Source organism: Lissotriton vulgaris, chromosome 5 (genome assembly GCF_964263255.1).
Source record: "Lissotriton vulgaris chromosome 5, aLisVul1.2, whole genome shotgun sequence".
Taxonomy (NCBI): domain Eukaryota; kingdom Metazoa; phylum Chordata; class Amphibia; order Caudata; family Salamandridae; genus Lissotriton; species Lissotriton vulgaris.
In genome coordinates, this window is record NC_141693.1 from 1,061,464 (window position 1) to 1,076,158 (window position 14,695).

General features: G+C 48.2%; 1 protein-coding gene across 1 annotated transcript in view; it reads right to left on the reverse strand.

The window, feature by feature from the left end:
• The window catches only part of PHF1 (PHD finger protein 1), a 1,060,025-nt gene that overhangs the window by 431,834 nt on the left and 613,496 nt on the right, over positions 1-14,695 (reverse strand). The window lies entirely within an intron of this gene.

The window sequence follows — 14,695 nt, forward strand, 5'->3', positions numbered from 1 at the left end:
ACATTACAAACTTCAGGAGGCAAGTCAAATGGTCTCAACTGCCGCCACTCAATCTCCACGCATGTAAGTGGAGACTGGACAGGTTCGGGTGGAGGACCGTCCCCTGCTGCTGCGACAGAAGGCCCTCCTGAAGAGGCAGACGAATCGGGGGATCGACAGACATGCTGAGTAGCTCGGGATACCAGTATGGATTAGTTATTTACCTGTAATCCTAGTTCTCTTCCAGGGGTATCCTCATCAAAGTCATAAGCATTAGAATATTCCCGCCCATGCGCGGGACCCTGGAAACACTATATTATATGTGCCCCACATATATATATACATATATATATATATAAATAATATATATATAAAAAAAACATGCAATAGCAGTCAAATAAGATCAGAGCTGAATTATGCTGTGAAGAATTTGTACCATACATTAATAATAAGCATTAGAAACATGAGAAACAACACCAAATATTGTTTAGAAACTGTTTTAATGCTCAGAAAGCAGTAGAAATTCTCATAAGTCACTGGAAGCATAGGAAGCTCCCAGGCTGCATTGCAAACACACAGTCTAAAAATACTGAAAAGCTAACCTGTAGCTGAATAGCAATAAACTGACACCGTGCCTTTAAGGCACTCATGACCCCCTGTATCCCATCATGCCCCAGGGGTGACAGTTAGGTCAGTTGTTCTTTCCGGCTCCGAGAGGCCCAAGGACTTGGCCGTAACCCTGGAGTCCTTAAAGCGCACAAGCCCACTGTCTGCCTTGTCACCAAAGAGGTGACGGCCATCAAACGGCATGTCCATAAGGGTGTTTTGGACATCAGCCGAAAAGTTGGCGGACCTCAGCCAGTCGTGGCGACGGATCGCCACTGTCGTTGCCATCGCCCTGCCCAGCGAGTCTGTGGTATCCAGCCCACACCGGATGGAATACCTTGCCGCATCTCGACCCTCCACAAGTGCTTGGGTGAGTTTAGTCCAAACCCCCTCCGAACATTGTGGCAGCACGTCCGCGATCGTGTCCCACAGAGAGTGGGTGTAACGGCCCAAGAGGCACGCGGTGTTGACTCACCGCAACCTCAAACTAAGTGAGAAGAATATCTTTTTTCCATACTGTTCGTACCTCTTGGATTCCCGATTGGGGGGAGCCGTCAGGAATGCGGTCTGGGAGTTAGAGGCCTGGATGACCAGGCTCTCAGGGGTGGGGTGGGTGGACAGGAAGCAAGGGTCGCCCGGATCCAGGCGGTGGCACCTGGCCACGTTCCTATCTACAGGCAGCCCTGTAGCGGGCTTGGACCAAGTGCCCAGAAGAACGTCTGACAAGGCCTCATTAAACTGCAGCAGAGGCTCAGACGAGCTTGCCTGCGGTTTAAGGACCTCAGTGAGGAGGTTAGTCCTCACGGCCGTGACGGGGAGCTCAAGGCCCAAGGCCTTGGCAGCCCGCGTCAGCACCATACTATAGGCAGCCCCCTCTTCCATAGCCACGTAGGAGGGGAGACAAAACCAGTGTCGGGCGAAGTGTCCAGACCCCTGGCCTCCCCTAGCTCACCAGCCCTGACATGAGAAGACTGGCACTCACGTGCCAGAGGGTCCTCGGACCCCTCCAAATCCTCCTCGCCACCCATCTCCTGATACTCAGGGTCAAAGGATGGGGCCGGGTCATAGAAGTAGAAATCTCCTAGCGGCGTCGAATACAGCGCAGAGCGTCGCCACTCCGACGCCGGACCCGAATCGAGGATAGGACGTGGGGATGGCGTTGTCGTGGGACGGCACCGGGGGCGACACCCTGGGGGCCGGCGAGGTCGACCGGCGACGACCCGGATCCGGCGGGGCCCTGCGGCATCGGGACCGAAGTCGCTGACAGCGCCGGGGCCGAAGCACCCGGCGGCGTCGGGGCCAATGCACCCGGCGGCGTCGGGGCCAATGCACCCGGCCCGCTTGGGGACCCAGTCGGGCCGCTTGGCCATAAGGCGCCGCGGAATTCGACGGAGGAGTGAGCGACCTCATGGCCATGAGGAAGGCCTTGATCTCCTCCAGTGTCGCGTTGTGCTCAGGGACCGGCGGGTATGAAGCAGGCCGGCGGAGATGAGGGGGCGGTGTCGCCCGAACCCCCGGCCACGTCGCGCGAGCGGCGGGGGGGGGGCAAGGGGGGGGTGTCAGAAGAGCGATGTCGCCTCTTCAACTGCTTGTGCCTCTTACCTGAGGACTTCGAACCCGAAGACTGATGACGACTCCCGGAACTGTGGTGACTCCGGCCCCGCGACCAGTCCCTCGACCTCCTTCCGGACCGGGACCTCGAGCGGCTCGGGCTGACTACCGGAGGTCGAGCCGCATGCGCGACCGCTCCAGTCTAGCTTTGGACGTCAGGGCCCGGCAGTCGGAGCAGAACTTGTCGTCGTGGTCGGGGCCCAGACAGTGAAGGCACCGGCGATGGGGGTCGGTAACCGACATCAGTCGGTTACAATCGACGCAGGGCTTGAGCCCGGGCATCACTACCGGCACCGTCGGAGTCGAGAGACTTCGAACGATTATCAAAAAGGATCGTAAAAGTTAGTAAAAATCGACTAAGGGTACAACTTTTTCCGGATCGGCGCTTGCTGGCGCGGAAAAAAGAAGAACTGACGTCAGCGCGCGAGGGTGGTGTCTAAGTACTCCGGTGCCAACGACGACTGAGGCGGAGCCGCCGACGACACCTACCGACGCGCAAGGGTACTGCTACGCAAAAGTTTCCGGATCCAGTCTGACGCCTGGGGATAGTCTAATACTAACCTGTTTCGTTCAGATATTCCAGAACTCACCCTCGACGTGGTAAACACAGCCGAAAATCTCGATGACAAGAGTCACTGTGGTCGTCAATGAAGTGAGAACAGGTGTCGACTGTGAGCCTGTACCTGATGAAGACTTGTGGCCATTTTTACCTTTAGAATGGCTAGAAGACTTTGGATTTTCCTTAGACGTTCCTGGAGTCTGAGGGGATCCAATCTCTGACGAGACTTTAGTTTTCATCTCCTTTTTAAGGGATCCTTTAGGTGCTTGAGAAGTTTTAGATTGTTTCTTCCTCTCTTCAGGCTGATCCTCAGGCGACCTGGGCCTCTTGCGTGACACAGAGGAAGTGTCGCTGTCAAAACCCGAAGAGGCAGATAGTTTTTTCTTCAGCCAAAGCAAAAGCCTTCCTTCTCTATCCTCAAGGTTTTAGTGGAGAAGGTGCGGCAAATTTTACATTTTTTTGTCTCATGGCTGGGATAGAGACAATAAATACAATCCTTGTGTGCCTCATCTACATGCACTCTCTTCTTCCCACAGGATTTGCAGGCTCAAAATAATCCTTTCTTATCAGACATTCTTATAAAGAAATCCAAAAGAGACTTACTGAGAAAGTTGAAGTAGACTGAGCAGAGCTCAGGGAGACTGCCTTACACTACGAAGTGCGGTGAAAATCTGAGGGATTCAGCCTCACTTGGGAAGGTTCTAGAGGGTGCTGGGTGCTGATTGGCTGAGTTTTTTACTTTGGTCCTTTTTGTAAAAGGTGACTATCTATTACTTACTACTTTGTTATTTATGTACCGTGGGACTCCCACTACGAAGATGGGGAATGATTCAGGCATGTGAATCCTTTCATGAGGTGTATGAATTCATTGCCGAAAATTATGTTGTTACAATGGACCCAATTCTCGCATCTTTGCATGCCTTTTGATTCTTTTTTTGTTTTGCTTTCTTGGTGTTCAGAAGCTCCTTTAGATTCTTTGACCTCTTGAATACCTCTTGGAACAAGGTAGCTTTTATAAGCTTGAATGTTAGTTAACTGTCATTGATATACGGACAGATTAGAAGCCGCTAAACTTTCACGCGCAGTGTCCCATATAAACTTTGGATTACGGTGCATTATATCCGTCTATTACCTGTCTCGGAGACATAGGCAGCAATATGCGATTTGTATTGTTGATAAGCGTAGCTGCTAAACACTCGAAACATTAGTTAACTCACATTGAGACACGTATAGATTTGAATCTGCCAAGTGGCAACGTGTAGCGTCCCACGTAAACTCTGCATTACGGCACATTATGATTAGTTACTTACCTGTAATCCTAGTTCTCTTCCAGGGGTATACTCATTAAAGTCATAAGCGCTGAATAATCTCCGCCCATGAGCGGGAACCCGAAACATATAACAAAATACAAAATACATATATATGTGTTCAAATATAAAAATAGTACATAGTACTAAACAAATTATACATATATACATGTATAAACCAATAATATGCAGCCCAATCATAACCCATAGGCTAATAAAGCCATCATTACATACTTTCTGCAGTATAAAAATAAACTATATAAACAATGCAAGAAACAGGCATGAGCCTAAAATGCATTCCACAAACAACACAACCTTTTATTTTCATCAAAGAATCTGTAATAAAAGGCAATTAGCCTAAGAAGGCTGCAATAAAGAAATACTATCCCTGCACAGAAAATCAGACTGAACCTCGCCTTTAAGGCCTCAGAGAATCTGAACACTTTGCCTTTAAGGCTTCCAGGGGAACTCTGTTCCCATCATGCCCCACAGGTGACAGTTAGGTCAGTTCTTTTGTACGGTACAGTAAACTTAGCAGGTATCTGCATCCAGAAGTACAATATTCATATATTAAAAAACCATAAAGCTACTGCTCGCCCTGGGAGGCGGGAGGGTGCTTATGACTAATGAGTATTCCCCTGGAAGAGAACTAGGATTACAGGTAAGTAACTAATCCTTCTCTTCCAGGGGATACTCATTAATAGTCATAAGCACAGAATAGAGTAGGAAGCTCATACCCACAAGACGCGGGCGAACAGAAAAAGTAATAACAGTTTCAACACACAGATCTGAGCTAGAATTAGCAAATAAATTCCTGAGCGATGCTTGTCCAACCTGTGCATCTGCCTGTGTGTCTGAATCAAGACAGTAATGGCAAGTAAAAGTGTGTACTGAACGCCAAGTAGCTGCCTTACAGATTTCTGCCATAGAAACATTTCTAAGGAGAGCTGTGGTGGAAGCTTTCCCTATTGTAGAATGCGCCTTTGGTCTTCCTGACAAAGACCTGTTTGACAACTGATAAGCTAGAAGAATACAAGAAACAATCCATCTAGAAATGGACCTCTTAGATGCTGCAGAGCCTGTATTAATAGGACCATAGTTAATGAACAAACGGTCTGACTGTTTCAAAGTCTTTGTTCTGTCCAAGTAAAACTTAAGGACCCTCTTCAGATCTAAAAAATGAAGAGCCCTTTCAGCAGGACTGGCAGGATTCGGGAAAAAAGTAGGCAATTAGTAGGCATTAATGTGAAAATCTGACACTACCTTGGGCAGAAAAGCAGGATGTGTCCTGAGTACCAGTCTATTTGTATGGAACACAGTGAATGGTTCTTGGCAACACAGAGCCTGGATCTCGCTCACTCTACGAGCAGAAGTAATGGCTACCAGGAACACTACCTTCCAAGTTAAGTGTTGCAAGGAAGCCTTATGTATAGGTTCAAAAGGAGCACCCATTAACTTAGTTAACACCACATTAAGCTCCCAAGGTGGAGAAGGAGACCTGACTGGAAGATACACCTTTCTTAAACCTTCCAGAAAATCCTTCACTACAGGCATCCTAAAAAAGGAGGAGATTTTCTGTAGGTTGTGATCGCAGCAAGGTGGACTTTAATAGAATTAAATTGAAGACCAGATCTCGCTAAATGTAAGAGATAAGGCAAAATCACCTGTTCCTGACCATGGAAAGGATCAAAACCATTACTCTCACACCACAGAAAAAATAGTTTCCATTTAAATCCATAGGATTTGAAACTCTACAAGAAGAAACTCAGGACTTTGACGTTCTTCTCCACAGAAGACTGAAGAAATCTTCCTTGTGGCCAAGGAGTGACCACCCTGCACAAGCAGGCACCATCAAGCGTTCCAGCGGTTCACTTTGTCGTCTTCCCAAGTGAATCCAGACTTCAGAGCCCGACGAGACCCGGACTCCCAGACCTCTCCGACCTCTACCTACATCTGCAGCACAGCTGAGATCCGTGGGTGCGACGAGACACGTGGGACCGGCCATCTTGGCGAAACTGCACTTTGCTTCCAGCACGACTTCAGAGGCATCCTCGACGAAGTGCTTTGGGGAATGAGAAGCCCCAGCCCGAGCAGCTCCTGCACAAAAGATCAGCCCTCCAGCATTCACGAGATCTGCGTGGGGCCCTTTTGCTTGATTGCTGCTCGACGCGTTAACTGGTCACTTGCCGGCTGGCTAGTGACCTCCTAGACGACGATCCACGACATCTACACCGCTGGTCTGGTTGCTCCAGGCTGGCCCTTGCTTCCCTGCAAAGGAGAAGCACCTCGGACCTTCCTGGTCCGCACCAGACGCCTTTTCGACTCACAGTGTGGGTTGCCTTTGCCAAGGCCTGTTGACGCCGAATCCGGAACCAACACCACCGATAGCGAGAGCCTGCGTGGGACAGCTCGTGCCTCCATCCTGGTCGTCGAAGACACCTCCTGGTCCAAATGGCTGCAGAGTCAAGCGTCCATTCTTCACCTGATCGCGACGACAGCATCTGGTTCCTTCCTGTTTCCACTCCGGTCACTGTCTAGTGACTATGAACATTGTCCCCGCTGCTTTCAGGTCTTCATCTTCCTCGATCCACCCTTGGATCGCTCCGGACATCTTCCTTCTGGTCACCTGCAGCTAACGAGAGCATTTCGGTGCTCAAGGGTAGATTGACTCTCCTAGTGTCCAGTTATCCTGTCGTTTTAGTCCTAGCTAGTCGGAACGGTCTATTACTTACCTTTTCGTAATTTGTACTGTCCATTAACTTTGTCCCGCATCTTGCATGTGAGTTCACACTCTGCACACGCGTCCCGTGGGCCTCCTGCTCCTTACCTAAGGTTAGGATAGTGTAGTCCCAACGATCCTACAGCCTCTGGATAGCTCCATTCCTTCTATCGATTTCCTTATACCATTTACTTAGTGTATGGTTTGTCGTGCCCCCAGGGCACCATTGTAATTTGTGCAACTTAACATATTTTTCTGAAAGAGTCTTGTCATGCGCTTAGCCCTCTGACCTCATAAAGAGTTCAGAGGTGTATGTTAGTTAATAAATATCTTGTTTATTTTCATAACAACCTGTGTGGTGTCCTTTCATTTGGTATTCAAGGGGTTATATGTGGTAAAACAGCTGGCTTCACATGGCAAAAGAGTTTAGCCTAAGACTGCTTTGTCCATGCTACCATTAGGATAGCTGGTCTATAAGAAAACAAGTTACTTACCTGTAACTGAGGTTATCCAGTATTGGTATCTTTCATAGATTCACATGCCTGAATCATTCCCCGTCGCCGAGGCGGGAGTCCGACGGTAAATAAAAAAGCAGTGCCAAAAGCACTTTGTAGTAGTAGGCCCTAGAAAAGGCCTGAGGCCTAGATTGTAGTAGCCTATCTACCTCATTATGCTAAAAAGACCAAAGTCTTTGCTCCAACCAATCAGCTTACAGCACCCTCTAGAACCCTCTCTGCAGAGCCAGTTCTCCTCAGATTTTCGTAGCACAAGTGGGAACAAGTATCCCGAACTTAGAGAACTGACTCTCCGGGGAGGAGAGTGGGTGCATGTGAATCTATGAAAGATACCAATACTGGATAACCTCAGAATGAAGAACCTCAGTCAAGATGTTAGGCTTATAGTCAGCAGTAGGAAGAGTAATGTTCAAAAGGCTCGCTGCTTTTTTAATAACAGTGTGATAAGGCACCACATCCTTTGATGGCACATTAGAAACTGAAGCCAACTCCCATTCAGGTGACAGTTCAAGCCCACTGGCCTCACACAAATCCTCAAAAGGATCCTCAGAATCCCGTAACTCTCCTTCTTCAGTATCCGAATACTGATACCTATATCTTCTTCCGGGAGTCTCCGAGCCCTTCTCCGAGATCTTTCCTTCACAATCGAAGCCAACGGGTTCGGAATCGACTCCGACGGCGCCGGAGCCGGCGTCGAACCCGACGTCGGACGAGGCTTCTCAGCTCGAGGTCGGACAGAATCTTGCCTCGGAGTCGTAGGCATCGGCGTCGATGTGACTGGCGTCGACGGAGTCGGCGTCGAGCGCTTCGGCGTCGACGACACCAGAGGTGTCGGTAAATGCCAAAGCGGTGGTATAGCCGGCATAAAAGGCATGAAGGGCGCAGGGGCATAAGCTTGGGGAACACCCAAGTTGAAAGCCATAGGACCCGTGGGACCAACAGGTGCACCAGACGGGAACATTGCCCTAGAATAGACACCAAACATGGCGTTCAGGAACTGAGATGGATCCTGACCTGGAGCTGGAAACTCAGGATAAGAATCTCTGGGTCGTTCCTGAGGAGGCAGAGTCGAGACGACGTCGACCTCTTCAACGAGTCCCGGAACCGGGGTCGACGAACCCGCAGGCACCGGAACTTCGACTTCACCAGCCCCCTGCTCCTCACCTTCATCCTCCTGACCAGAAGGATTGGATGGAACTGGAGAATGGACCTGCTCCTGTGATTCGGGCGAACCTGGTTGCGAAGCCTCACCCACAGAGACATGCTCCGACTACGAAACCACCAACTCTTTACTCAGGAGCTTAACCTGGGACTTCGGTCTCGAACCAGAGTCTTTTCCGGAGCGATGACGTGACTCGTGGCTCCTCTTCTTGTGCTTCTTCCTCGAAGACTTCGACGCGTGAGCTGAAGACGACTCCGAGCGTGACCTCGATCGAGACCTCGACCTCGAACGACGAGTTTGAGACTTCGAAGATTTCTTTTCCTTCTTACTCTTAAGCTTAGCCACAAGGAGTTTCGCCTCTCTCTCTCTCAGCGCCTTCAAAGTCATCTTCTTGCAGCAAGCACAGTCCTCGACATCATGGTCGGAGCTTAAACACCAGACACAGCAGTCATGTGGATCGGTGATGGACATAGTCTTGCCACATTCGCCGCAAGCCTTGAAACCAGTCTTCTTCGACGACATCCCGAAGAATATGATGTTATACAGAATAACAGGTAAATAGTAACAAAGTTACTGAAAAGCTACAGCACGATCCCTGAAAACCGTTAGCGTCGACGACGCGGAAAAAAGGGAACTGATGTCATCACGCCGGCGTGGGCCTATTGTAGGCGTCGGTGACGTCAGCGGAGTCGCGAGCGGAGCCGTGTCTCTGTGACGTCCGCGTCCACGTCGGCGCGAAGCTACAAAAAGAATTTCCGAATGTTGCTGACGCAAGGGGGATATTCACAAGGTGAGGAATCCACACGGCAGATGTATCTATCAGAAAACCTCAGTTACAGGTAAGTAACTTGTTTTCTAATCCAGTATTGGGGTATCTTTCATAGATTCACATGCCTGAATCAGAATAGCAAGCAGTATACCAAGTATACAGTCGGTTGCGGATGGTGGGAGACTTGTGCTGATAAACTCCCAGTTGCATCCATTATTTGTTACCAGAGGCTTGATAATGCAAACCTTCAAAGTTAAAACATGAGTTATAATAACTAAAGAGACATGCATAGTAAAGTCCAAACATGGATATGTAAATCTCATACACATTCAATATATCTACTAAAGTACCTATAAATATAACATGTTAAAATCGCATAACCTTATGCATATCATGAATAAAGGCAAGCATAGATAATATTTAAAAAGCCAAAGGGTAACAGAAACTGGTATTAACGAAAAAAGGTAGCGTAGGACCACCTGTCCAAGTGCCGAACCCTCTAGACATGTAGACTGAAGGCAGTAATGTCTAGTGAACTTGTGGACATTTTTCCATGTCACAGCTCCACATATCTTCTGGAATTACTCCAGCCCCAGCCAACAAAGCTGTGTCTGTTGATACTGTTCTAGTCGGAAAGAGCTTTGACTTTCCTCTGCAAAGGTTTGTTAGCCTTGTCATGACAGAAAAGAGGCTAATCAACTGGCTATTCTTGCCTTTGTCACAGCCGTTCTAAGAGCTGCTTGACCATAAGCCACAAACAGCTGGCTGGATCATCTGATATCCTTAGTTTCTCTAGTTAGAATCTTAAACAGCTTTAAACATCCAGCAAGTGTATTGCTCTTTCAGCTGGAGCAGATGGATCCGGAAAGAATGTCTTTAATCTTACCGGTTCGTTAGATTGAAATTGTGTGGGTACCCTAGGAATGAACCTGGGATTTGTCCAAAGGGTTACATAGTTCCGAGGAAAATGTAAAAACAGTGAGGGGATCCTTTATAGTTAAAGCTTGGATCTCGCGAACCCTTTTTTCCCGAGGTAAGAGCCAGTAAATGGGTAACCTTCCAGGTGAGGAATTTGAGATTTGGTTTATGGATCATCTCAAATGTACACTGCATTAACTGCGCTAGCAATGCTGAGTTCCCACTCTGGGAGGGTGCTCGCACTGGAGAGAAGGCTCGGAAAAGCCCTTTCATAAACTGTTTGGCAAGTGCCGCAGAGCAGAAAAAAGAATTTGTTTTTAACATTTCCTAAATCTGGAAAGAGCAGCAAGACGCATTTTGTTCGATGAAAAACTAAGCCCAGACTTGGCTAGAAGAGCAGATAATGGAGAACTTGTTCTGCAGTAACTAATTGAGTGAATGGCATTCACCTCACCTCAACCGCAAAATCGCTTCCATTTAAGGCGATAAGCCTTGATTGTGCCTTGGGCACGAGATTTGGCCAAAATTTCACAACAGTTCTTTGAAACGTTGATGCCCTTGAACTCTAACAAATGATAAGCTGTGCGTGCAAGTGTAGTGACTGTGGGTCCGGACGAACCACTTGGCCTCCGTCCCCTGACAACATCGTAGGCTCAGGCCGTAGCCGAATGGGCTTGCCTGTAAACAATAGCAGAAGTTCCGAGAACCAATATCGGCCAACGGGGCGCAATCGGAATCAGATGGTAACTTTCCAGCTTCATCTTGCAGAACACCTTCGGAACCAATGGTATTGGGGGAAAAGCATGCGCACAAACCCCTGACCATTGCATGGACAGGGCATTCCCTCTTGATCCCTGTTAAGGGAACCTGCTGTCATAATATCGGCCTTCCTTGTTCTCTCTGAATGCAAATAGATCCCATGCCGGCTTAACTCAAACTTGGAACACTGAGTTCACCTGTCCCTTTTCCGGCTTCCACTCGTGACAGTCCGACTGAGACATGCTCAGAGCATTGTGGAGAGCCCTGACGTGTTCAGCTCTCAAGAAATCTTGTGAAATGCGACACCTTCTCACAATTCCTGAACCACTTGCGAGAGTGTAGCTGATTCAGTTCCTCCTTGTTTATTGACATAATACATGCTGATGGTATTGTCGGTCTGGACTAGCACAGAGGAACCCTCAATCCTCGGGAGGAATGCTTGGGGGGACAGAACAGCGTTCTGGAGCTCAAGCCTGTTGATCTGCTGTTGCCTTTGTCTTTGAGACCATTTTCCTTGAATTCTGCAAATCCTGCCGATGACCTCCCCATCCTTCCATGGAGGCATCAGTCGTTAAAACTAACCCTGGAATGGTTTGCAGAAATGTGCGACCCTAGGTTATATTCTCTGTCTGCGACCAGCAATGTACATCATTTATCATGCACGGCGTAACCTTGATGGTATCGTCGAACGAACCCATTGTTTGTTCTTGAAACTGTAGTTCTTCCTGAAAAGGTCTCATTTTGAGCCATGCTAAGGGTATGAGATGTATCGCTGAAGAGCACATCTTCAGGAACGAAGCAAACATTTGAACTGAAACTGACCATTTGAAGTTACCCTTGCCAATTTTGAAAACGCAACTGGCAGTCGTGTGACAAGAATGCTTTGTTCTGGATTGTGGCTAATCCTGCTCCGAGAAAATACATTTACTTGGAGAGGACCTAACTGCAATTTGCTGTCGTTGAGAATCAGCCCCAGAGAAAAGACGAGATGGGTACATCTACTGTGGCAATCTTGGTTTTGTGTTATGAAGGACCTTTGAGCAGTCAATCGTTTAGACAGGGGAATACTTGCATTCCTCAAGATCTCAATGCTGCTGCCACTGGTACCAAGTACTTTGTGAAAGGCTCTTGGTGACGATCTCAGCCCAAACGGGAGCACGTTGCACCTATAATGGGCGCCAGCCATGTGAAAGCGAAAATATTTGTGCTGTTTGGGGTGGACAGGTATGTGGAAATTCGCATCCTCTCCATCCAGAGAAGCCATAAATTATCCTTTGTTTAAATAACTTAATTGTTGTGAAAACGAGGGGGAGGGGGACCCCTGGGCGGAGTAGTATATGGCTGTTTGATGAATTCCAGGGATTGACCATTGGTTACTAGGTTTAGAACCCATTGGTCTGACATAGTTCCCTGTCACTTGTAAACAAAAACCTGAAATCTTTGGGCCCACGCGAGAAAAGGGTAAAATGATTGGAGCCCTGTGGGGTTCATGGCTTCCTGTTAGTGTCTCAGCCTTGATATTTAAATATCTTTCGACCACCCTGACGGGAGAAACTAGACAGACTATCTACGGCAAGATGCCTGGCTGCAAGGCTGTACGGAGATTGATACAGCTTATTCGGTTGGTTTTGGTATCCTCCTTTGATGAAAACCCCTTAATCTCGCTCCTCTGAAAGATTCGCGCCCATATTGAAGGGTGCTTAATGATCGTGCAGTATCAGTGCCAGGTTTTATAACTAAGGGGGCTTCATTAAAATGTTTACCCAACCAAAAACTCTTCATCATAGGCCATGCCTAGAATCTTTGCTCAGGGCTGAGGGTAGCGGCTTTAAGCCATCCCTGGCGTCTAAGCCCTGCCTCCTCTGCTAAGTGACGGAGGTTGGTGTTCCCGATGTTCAAGGCGCAATATAAGGTTTTTGATGCTGCATGTTCACCTTCCAACAGAATCTTTCCTGCATCCCGCCTTCGGTCCTCAGTAATGAGGTCATTGAAACTCGTTATGTCCAACCATATTTGACGGTCATAACAACCGATCATGGACAGAGGATTGCCAGCTCTACTAGAGGCCGCTGCCAAAGTAGAGAATTTTTCCCTATAAGGTCCAGACGACATCCTTCTTTGTCAGGCGGTGTGGTGATAGGCATAACAGGATTGCTGTTGAGCGGACTGTGAAATTACTGAATCTAACGGTGGCCTATCAGACCGGATGGGCTGCTAGTAGGTACACAACATTTCTGTTCTATGCGCAGAAACACTGCTGGAATAGACTTAGTCTATTATAGATACCACTCTCGTGATCTTCCTGCATACCTCCTCGAAACCATGAAGGAGATATTCGGTTTGCTCGCCTGTAGCTGGCAGTCAAAATCTAGTTGCTGCCCACTATATTAAAAATATATATATGATGCTGTTACCACTGAAGCCATCGCAGCCAATCTCATCATAGACTTTGTCGTAGACATGGTTATGTAGGCGAGGTTATTGCAGACTAGAACGACGTCATAGATAACCGTCATGAGCAACCATCCTAGACGAGGCTGTCATAGACGACAGCCATATACAATGCCATCGAAGATGAGGCAATCATAAGTGAGGGCATCCGTAGATGAGGGTAACAAATGAGGCCATTCCCCCTTCGTAGATGAGGCCATTGGTAGATCAGGCCATCGGTAGATGAGGCCATTGGTAGATAAAGGCCATCGGTAGAGGAGGCCATTGGTAGACGAGGCCATTGAAAGACGAGGCCATTGGTAGACAAGGCCATTGGTATACAAGGCCATTGTTAGAGTAGGCCATTGATAGACGAAGCCATTGGTAGACTAGGCCATTGGTAGACAAAGCCATTGGTAGACTAGGCCATTGGTAGACGAGGCCATTGGTAGACGAGGCCATTGGTAGACGAGGCCATTGGCATACAAGGCCATTGGTAGACGAGGCCATTGGCATACAAGGCCATTGTTAGAGTAGGCCATTGTTAGAGAATGATGCTGTCATAGAAGACAGTCATAGCAATACCATCATAGATGAGGTTAAAACAGTGATATCATCCATAGATGAGGCACTCATAGATGAGGCAATCGAATGATGGCCAGCCATAGATGATACCATTCATAGATGGTGCCATGTGTAGTATAGGCCATTCACAAATGAGGCCATATGTATATGAGGCTACCTTGATAAGGCTGTCATAGACGACCGTCGTAGCTAGGCATTGCCATTGTAGATGACTATCAAAGATCAGGCAACCTTAGATGAGGCCGTCGTCAACGACCGTCCTTCGTCGACGACCGTCGTAGACGAATGAGGCCGTCGTCGACGACCGTCGCAGATGAGGCCATCGACGACGACCGTCGTAGACGAGGCCCGTCGTCGACGACCATCGAAGACGAGGCCTGTCGTCGACGACCGTCGAAGACGAGGCCTGTCGTCGATGACCGTCGTCGACGACGGTTGTAGACGAGGCTGTCGTCGACGACCATCGTAAATGAGGCCATCTCGTAGAAGAGGCCATCGTCAACGACCATCGAAGATGAGGCCGTCGTCGACGATCATCGTAGATGAGGATCATAAAGGTGAGGCAGTAATAGTAGACATGGAGTTATGTTATATACTCCTAATGTCAGCTCATGCTAGAGCACCATCTCACATAATTCCAAGCACTCTGCCTCCAGGATTGTTAAGGCCTGCCATAGGAGTGACTTATAGGAGTATATGTGTCTATTTTAGGTTTAGATATAGGTATACTATATCTAAAGCAAAGGGTGATTACACCACCTTGCCCCAGCTGTATT